The sequence below is a fragment of the Octodon degus genome, unplaced genomic scaffold (genome assembly GCF_000260255.1).
Source record: "Octodon degus isolate 3935 unplaced genomic scaffold, OctDeg1.0 scaffold00287, whole genome shotgun sequence".
Classification (NCBI taxonomy): domain Eukaryota; kingdom Metazoa; phylum Chordata; class Mammalia; order Rodentia; family Octodontidae; genus Octodon; species Octodon degus.
The window spans coordinates 1321044-1329671 of NW_004524863.1; positions in this window are offsets into that span (position 1 = coordinate 1321044).

Sequence of the window (8628 nt, forward strand, 5' to 3'; positions counted from 1 at the left end):
CGGGCGGGCGGCCGGGGCGGGCGGCTGGGGGGGCCGAACCCGGGCCAGGCCCTTTATAGCCCCGGCCCCCGTGTCGTCAGCGGCCGCGATTGGCTGCGGAGCCAACAAAAGAGGTAGCGCTGTCATCCGAGGCGAGAGAGGGAGCCGGAGAGAGCCGAGGAAGAGGGAGAGGGAGGGAGCGAGGAAACCGGGCCGGGAGATGAAGAAACCGAGAGCTGAGGGGGAGGGGGAACGTACCGAGGGAAAGTCGAGTCAGACCCCAAGAGACGGAGAGAAAACTGGGGGAAGAGACAGATCCGGAGAGATCGAGATGGGCAGGGGAGAGACAGGGGAGAGACAAAGGAGGGACAAAACGAATCAGAAAGGGAAAGACAGAGGGAGAGTCAGCTAAGAGGCTGCCAGAGAAGGGAAAACTGAGAACTCCTGGGAGAGTTAGAATGGAGCGAGAGATCGCGAGGGAGAGCGAGACAGAGACTAGAGACTAGACCTACACTCTGAGACTGAAATCCACGGAGCAGACCAGGAGAGATGGGGGCGGCGGGTAGATACGGTAGTAACATGCAGAGGCACAGGTGGGAGGAGAGCAGTATCCTAGGAAAGAAAGGCAGAGGGACAGGGGCAGGGATCGAGAGGTTCGGGGAAGCCCCTAAGGAAGCAGATGCGGAGGATCAGAAGGGGTGACAAAGGAGGCTCCCAGGGAAGAAATAACAAACACAGTTACCTTTGTTGGGATTAAGGGTGGAGTGTGTGTGGAAGGCTTGGGACAGTGGAGCCCCAGCTGTGGGGGTAATTGCAAGGTGTTCAGAGAAGCCCTGGAAGGAACAATCAGGCTAGCTTCTTAGACTCAGAGAGATTAGGAAAGGGAGAGCCGGGGCAACCTGAGAATTTGCAGAGGCCGTGGGAAGCCCTGAGATAGGAGGAACACTTACAATTGGGAGGACTGTGGACTTGAAATTGAGGCGTAAGGAAGCACAAGGAATCAGCAGGCTGGAAAAGGTGGGAGCCAAGGAACCATTGTGTGAAGGAGCAGAAGAGGCAGGGCTGGAAACCACTGTGCACCTAGAGGAATCTGAACTGCAGGATTCCTAGCAGTATCTTTAGATCTGCAAGGCCTTAGATTCTGAGAATGAAGCTGCAGGGCTGATTATGAGAGAAAAATCAGCCTCAGATGCCTGAGCTAAAAGTGACAAGTTGTAAAAGGAGAAACTCATTGTGGAAGTAGCCTTCATTATCAGGGGTGACTCTGGGCATAGTGAGAGGACAGAGTGGAAAAGTGCCAATAAGTAAAATGCTTTGGGCTGGGCGTGGTGGTGTATAGTTGTAATCCCAGCACTAGGGAGATGCGGGCAGGAGAATCAGGATTGCTACCAGTTTGAGGTCAGCCTGGGCTCCATAGTAAGTTCAAAGCCAGTCTGCACTGCATAGTAAAAGTAAGACTTTGTCTATAAAAAATAAATCACACTTCTTTAAAGGTACTTAACTTCCAGTGTTAGGTACCTCTTTCAGGTTTATTTCTTTTCCATCCTGAGGCCCCAGAGATCACTGAACAAACTGAAAATATCTGAGGGGTCAGATCTTGCTCATTCCTTGGGACATATGGAGTAAATGGAGGAGCTTCACTATTGGGCACCTTAGATTAAACAGGTGCTGGTTTCCTCTCTGGAACTAGAACTCAATAAAATACCTTATTGTTGGCTTGGAATAAGCTTAAAAACAGAGTTGAGGTGGGGAGCTGGTGTGGAACAAGAGAAGAAACAGAAGGTCCAGGTGTGCAGTGAGAAAGTTGGGTGCAGGTCAGAAAAACAAATCCAGAGAGCTTTGATTGTGTGATATATTCCCACAGAGAATGGAAACAGAAAGCAATAGAATGGAACAACAACAATAACAACCAAAAACCAAAAACTCAAGACAGGTGGTTCCCTTCCTTGCTTTGGACCAAGACATGGGTATGTCAGCATTTCACTGAGTGTCTTTATCTCTAATATGGCGATCCTATTACCTAACCTCGAATGGTTGTGAGCATTATGTACAAATCAATCAATAGAAACCTTCATGGCTCTGGTACCATAGGTAAACAGGACCGTGGAAAAACCCCAGGACACAGCGCCTGCCTCTTGATGATGGTTTGTTTTTTTTTTTTTAGAACAACTGCCGGTGGCTGGGGAGACAGTGCAGTAGAATAAGTGCTTGCCTGGCAAACACAAGGTTCTGAGTTTAATCCCTGGTTCTGCAAAAAAGGAGGAGGAGGAGGAGGAAGAGGAGGAGGAGGAGGAGGAAGAGGAGGAGGGAGGAGGAGAGCCTCAATATAGATGAAATTTTATTGATTGATGTGGGAATTGAACTCAGGACCTTCTGCTTGTCAGGCAGGCTCTTCAGATGAAATTTTTTTTTTTTTTTCAGTTGAGATTTTAGATACACCATCCAGGAGGCCTTTCCTAATGATAGAACTAGGCTGTCTGGTTTCAAATCCCTGCAACCTCTTCCTTTTGGCTGTGTGAGCTTGGACAAATTATTAAATCACTTTATACCTTAGATTCCTCATTCATAAAAGTGATAAAAGATTGTACCCATTTAATGGGGTTGTGAAGATTAAATTCAGACACAGTATTCTTTCTGAATTGAAGCTAGGGCTTTTTCACTGAGCTACATCCCTACTTTTTTTTTTTTTTTTTCAGAACCAGGGATTTGAACTCAGACCTTTGCACTTGCCAGGCAAGCGCTTATTCTACTGAGCCATCTCTCTGGCCCCCAACCCTACCATTTTAATTTTAATTTTGAGTTAAGGTCTTGCTAAATCACTGAATTGCCCAGGCTGGTCTTAAACTTGAAATCTGCCTGCCTCAGCATCCCAGAATCCTGGATACAGGCATGTGTACTGCGACACCCAGCTGTGACACACCATTCTAAACGCATTAATCGTTAGTCTCACTGCAATTTATAACTCTCACTCCAAGACCCAATAGAACAGGAAAATTTTCACCAACTTTTCTCAGCTGCTTTGAATAAAGAATGAAAAAACAAGGTGTGGAGCTGCCCTCCTGCGATCTGCTCCTGAGACAGAGGCACTGAAAGTTTGAAGCCAGACAAGTTGTTTCCTGGATTCAATTCCAGTAGGGGGTTGGGGAAGGAGCCTTGGTAAGTCCACCAAGTCAGCTGGAACTGGACTTTGCTAAGAGCACCTACTCAGAGCTGGGTGGGGAAGAGAAAATTGTATTTTTGTACACATGAGGCGTTACTGTCCTCTGCCAGATACCAGGGAGTTAACCCGAGGAACAATTTGTGAGACAGAAAGGATTTCTTTCCATCTGGTTTTCTCTGCACGGTTTCTGGGACTACAGACAGTCCAATGGGTAGACAAGACTGCCATCTGGCGGTAAAAAAACCCTAAACTAGGTTTTTCTCTTACACTTCATGCCGTATTTTTCATTTTAAATTTCTAATCTGAGAGGTGTGTGGTGATAGAACCCAGGACCTCTTCCATGCTAGAGAAGAACTCTACCTCTAAATTACATCCTCGACCTGAAAAATTCTGGATCATAATGCAGTAAACCTTTCTTCTCTTTTTCTTTTTGTATTTTAGGGAAGGGTCTACAAAGGTGTTCAGGGTTTCACTACTATAGATCGGACTCGTAGTGATCCGCCTGTTTACAGCCTCTTAAGAGCTGGGATTACAGGGCACGGCAGGCCCGGGGATCGAACAGGCCCGGAGATCAAACTCTGGCCCCGGAACCTGCTTGCTGGCGCTTTATTTATTTATTTATTGCGGTACCGGGGATTGAACTCAGGCCCTTGCACTTGCCAGGCAAGTGCTTATTCTGCTGAGCCATCTCCCCGGCCCGTTGGAGGAGCTTTAATCCGCGGAGCTATTTGGCCGGCCCCTACTTCTTTTCAATAAACCTTTCTTGTAATCTCGTGTAGATTTTGTCTCTTGAGGTCCCGCGGCACGGTCCTGTTGGGTTCCCCCGAGTTACAGGAACTAACCCCGAGAAGGTTTGTTTTAGGAGCTTCAGGACTCCAGCTGCTCCAGACTCAGTTTGGAGGGGAATGACTTCGGCGGGGGGGAAAAGAAGTCTGAAGAGGGCTTGACCTTAAGATCTTTACTTATCCCGGTGCACGTGGTGGCTTGGGGTCCCGCCCACCGTCCTGGTCTCCCAGGCAACTGTCGCCGGCCCAGGGTGCTCCCCCACAGTGTTGCCCAGGCAACATTCAGGCCTGCCTCTTTCAAGGTCCTGACTGGTTCGCAGCAAATGTGGGTCGGGGCCTAAGGGAGGCATTTAGGTTTGAAGGTTGTGAGCCGGGGGAGAGGAGGCGGTGCTCCAAGGGGAGGGGGTGAAGTTCAGGACTTGCCGGGAGGGAGGACGCGGTTACTGGCTTGTCCCCGGGTGGAAGGTTTGTTACCCTTGGGGGAAGTCCGACGCCAGGGCCACTCTCAGAGGCGCTGCTGCCTGCCTCGGGGAAGCACTGCAGGAATAGCTATTTTCTGTCCTCTCCGGGGAGGATGCCTAATCCTATCTCCTCTCCCTTTTTGCTCCCAAAGACCTTGTTTTTGGGGTCAGTGGATTCATTCTCGGCACTGCAGGGCTTTTTTGGGACGGAGGGAAGGAGACAGGAGCAGGCTACGAGGCTGGGGCAGAAGCCTCCCTCGAGACCCCCATGTATTTTTCGGGCCTGGGGAGCTACTGGGGGGGGGGTTGCGAATGTTGGTGAAATAGACTCCTCCTGCCCACAAGTCCTGCAGAGCTGAAGAGACTCTCACTGTATAATTACTATCCTTTCCCACACCATATTCTAAACCCTGTAATTATCTTTCCTGGGTCCCTTGCCAGCCCTGTTAACCTCTTTACCCCCAAGGCCCTAGAGCAGTTGGGAGAAGGGAGCCAAAGAATTTGTATTGGGGCTATCGTGGAGTAGTGGAAGAGTGCTACAACTGCTGGGGACTCCAAGCGTTATTTGGGTCACTTCTTTCTTTGCCTCCAAGCCTCCCAGAAAAGCTTCCACTCCAGCTCAGTCTCCTTTCTCCCTCTTAAAAAGGGAAAGCCAGCCCTCAACTCCCCCAAGGACGAGCTCTTTCCTCCTTCTACTTTAGGTTTCCCGCGTCTCCCCACCTCTTTCTTGCCTGTAGCACCTATCGCTTCCTCCGGGCCTAAGGTGGACTCAACTGCGGTCTCTGGTGGCGGCGGTGGCCACAGCTGGTTGCGCTTCCCAGAAGTGCCAGCAGGGGGTGCCACATTCCAGCTTCTGGTCAAGGAAAAAGGAGGTGTGGGCGCAACGTTCTTTTGCTGCTACAGGGACTTCCTAGCAGATGGGCAGAACCAGGAGGTGACGAAGCATGCCCTGGGAAGTTAGGTGAGAGAAGCTGGGATCAGCAGGGGGCAGCTTGAGGTAGAAGTGTTGGGAGGAAGCGTAATCAGGGAAGTTAAAAGAGAGTACAGGGCAGTGAAAGTCCAAGCCGTTGCCAGATGAAGATGTGCACCTGTGGGTTGCACTTGGCTACAGCCCTGGTGAGGGATGAGAGCAGCCCAAGAGAGATCCTAGCAGCTGGCTAGGATCTCTGGAAGCCAAGTTCTTCAGTGTCCCCTGCATTCCCTTTCCTGTGCTAGGCCGTCTTCAGCATCAGGCGCTTCTTGTAGCCTTTTTGGATTTGCCAGGGTTTTGTTTGTTTGTTTGTTTTCCCCCTCAGCCCTTTTTGAAAGAGTCTTATTAAAATCACTTAATGGTCAGCCTGTGCTAAACCTGCGGTGCTCCTACCTCAGCCTCCAAGGGTGCTGGAGATATATTTCCCCTGTGCCTAAAAGGCTGTAGGCATTTTTTAAAAATGGAGGCATAGGGGCCGGGGAGATGGCTCAGTAGAGTAAGTGCTTCCCTGGCAAGCAAAGGGCCTGAGTTCAATCCCTGGTTCTGCAAAACAAACAAAAAAAAAAAAAAACAAAAAACAAAAATAAGTAAATAAATAAATAAAAATGGAGGCATAGTGGCCTCTAGCACATAGTGGTCCTCCTGCTCAGCCTGCTGAGAGCTGGGATTACAGGGTGCACTCCCACCCTGGCTTAAGGTTGCAAGCATTTGAAGGGCAGGGCCATGTCTTACTCATCTCCATATAGTTCCAGCGCCTGGCATGGTTAGGCTTCCAATACACGGATGAGTAAGTGAATCAGTTCTTCCTCAATTCCCGCCTAGGCCTTTCCATTCCAAGCAACAGAGGTGAGATAACCACCTGACCCCTAGCATGGCACCTTTCCCATTTCTCCCACCTTTGTCTCTGCCCCATTTCAGCAGGAATCTTTGTGGTGAGGCTCTGCGCCTCAGGTGAACACTGCTCCTGCACCAACTCCTGGGCCAGAAGCACCCGGAACTGGATTCCTGGAGTCTTGGGAGCTGCACACCCTGCCTGCTTCCCAGCTGTGCGTTTGAGCCAGTCCCTTTGTTAATGGAGGCAACAGGAGGCAGGATGGTGGGGAGAAGGTGGGGTCAGAGGTCAAAGAAGGGCTGGGGAGCCCAGGACTAGAGAAAGAAATGGAGCTGGGCTGGTGAGGACCTTCTGGTGGGGGTTGATTAGGGTGGCAAGTGGGCTTGGAATAGCAACTGGGCCTTGGGGCTTGAATTGGGGGTTTAGGCCAAGGCCCAGGTGGGTAGGAGGGGCATAGGCTGTGGTGTCCCGCCCAGTGTGTACATTGGCTATTCTGGTCAGGATGTCTAGGTACTTCTCAAAGCCCAAATCCTAAGTCCCATGAGCCTAAGCACAGTGCAATCAAGCCAAATTATTATTTTTTTTTAGGGCCTGGGGATCAAAACCAAGGCTTCATGCATGTCAGGCAAGCACATACTGCTGAGGTGTGGCCCCCCTTCCTTTTTTTTTTTGTGGAACTGGGGATTGAACTCAGGCCCTTGTACTTGCCAGGCAAGTGCTTATTCTACTGAGCCATCTCCCCGGCCCTTTTGTTTTTTTATAAAAGCAGTCAATTTATTTGAAAATGGGGAAAGGAAGAAGAGAGAGCGAGTGAGCGAGTGAGAGAGAGAAAGGAAGAAGGAGGGAGGGGTAGGGAGGGAGAGAGAAAAAAGAAAAGAAAAAGAGAAAGAAAGAGAGAGAAAAAGAAAGAAAGAAAGAAAGAAAGAAAGAAAGAAAGATGAAAGAAAGAAAGAAAGAAAGAAAAAAAGAAAGAAAAGAAAGAAAGAAAGAAAGAAAGAAAGAAAGAAAGAAAGAAAGAAAGAAAGAAAAGAGGTTCTGGTATGTAGCACAGGCTAGCCTCAAACTTGGTGGTAATCCTCCTACCTCAGCCTCTCAAGGGCTAGAATTGAATTACAAGCAGGAGCTATCACGCCCAGCTCCTCCCCCACCCCCTTACTGGGGACTGAACCCAGGGCCCTTTCATTGAGCCACATCTTGAGCCCATTTTTTTTATTTTGAGACAGGGTTTCCTTAAATTGCTGAATTGCATAGTTGGGGCAAGAATTTACAATCCTCTTGCCTCAGCCTCCCAGAGTGCTGGTATTAGAAGGATTTTTTTTTTTTTTTTTTTTTTTTGGCTGGCTCAGGCTGCCTTAAGGGCGGGTTTGGTAAGGCAGGTGGAGCTGCATATCCTGTGCCTGACCGTGTTTGAGCAGGCGCTTAAACAACTGAGCTAACTAGCAGCACACCCGCCCCCCTTATTATAGGTATGCACTATCACACCTGGCTGTGCCGAGCTTCATTTTCATTGCGTGGTGGACACGAGGGGACTTTGTCAGTGTTCTTCTGTGTGCCCCAGTGATATAATTTCTGTTTTCTGAGGCAGGGTCTCATTATGCAGTCCAGGATGGCTTTGAACTCACAGTGATCTAACTGCCTCACCCTCCTGAGTGCTGGGATTATAGTCGGGCAACACCATGCCCCAGTACAGTTACCTAATTGCTGTGAAGCATCTGGCCTCCCTAGACTGCAGGAGACAGTGAGAGTTGACTACCCCTCTCTTTGTTGTCCCCAGGGCTTGGTCTCTTCCCTTGGGGCTGAGCTCTGGGACACTCTTTGGGGAGCCCTGTGGTCTGTGGGTCTTTCTCCCAGCAAGACCTGCACACCTCAGGGAGGGCCCTTCCTTCACCCTTGTTTTATCTAAGCCTGGAGTCTGTGAACCGGCACCAGGCATCCATACTTCCCTCATTAGACAAAGTGGGGACTTCTGGGTTTAAATGTCACACGAGAGGTTCAGACCCAACTGCTTGACTAAGTTGCAGCCACCAGTCTTCCTGCCCTGGCAGTGGGATGAGAGCCCCGCTACTGATGCAACCTTTCTTTCCTCTCCACTCCTAGCCCTGTCTCCTCCTCTTCCTTCCCCTCTGCCTTGTACCTGGCCTTCCTGTCTGCCCACCTTCCCTGTGACTCCCACCTGCCCTGCTTCCCTGCTGTCCCCTTGCCCCCCACCTCCAACATGTAGGGTGCTTTCAAGAAGCTGCAGCTGTAAATGCTGCTACTATAAACATGGGTGTGATATGGCTTGAACTCTTTTGGGAAGATTTCTAGAAGGGAAGTAGCTGAGTTGAGTGAAATTTCTGCTTTTAATATGTTGTGTAATCTCTGCACTGAACTTCTAATGTAGATGGGTTCCTTACCTCCCCCTGGCTTTTTTTTTTTTTTTTTTTTTTTTTTTGCGGAAC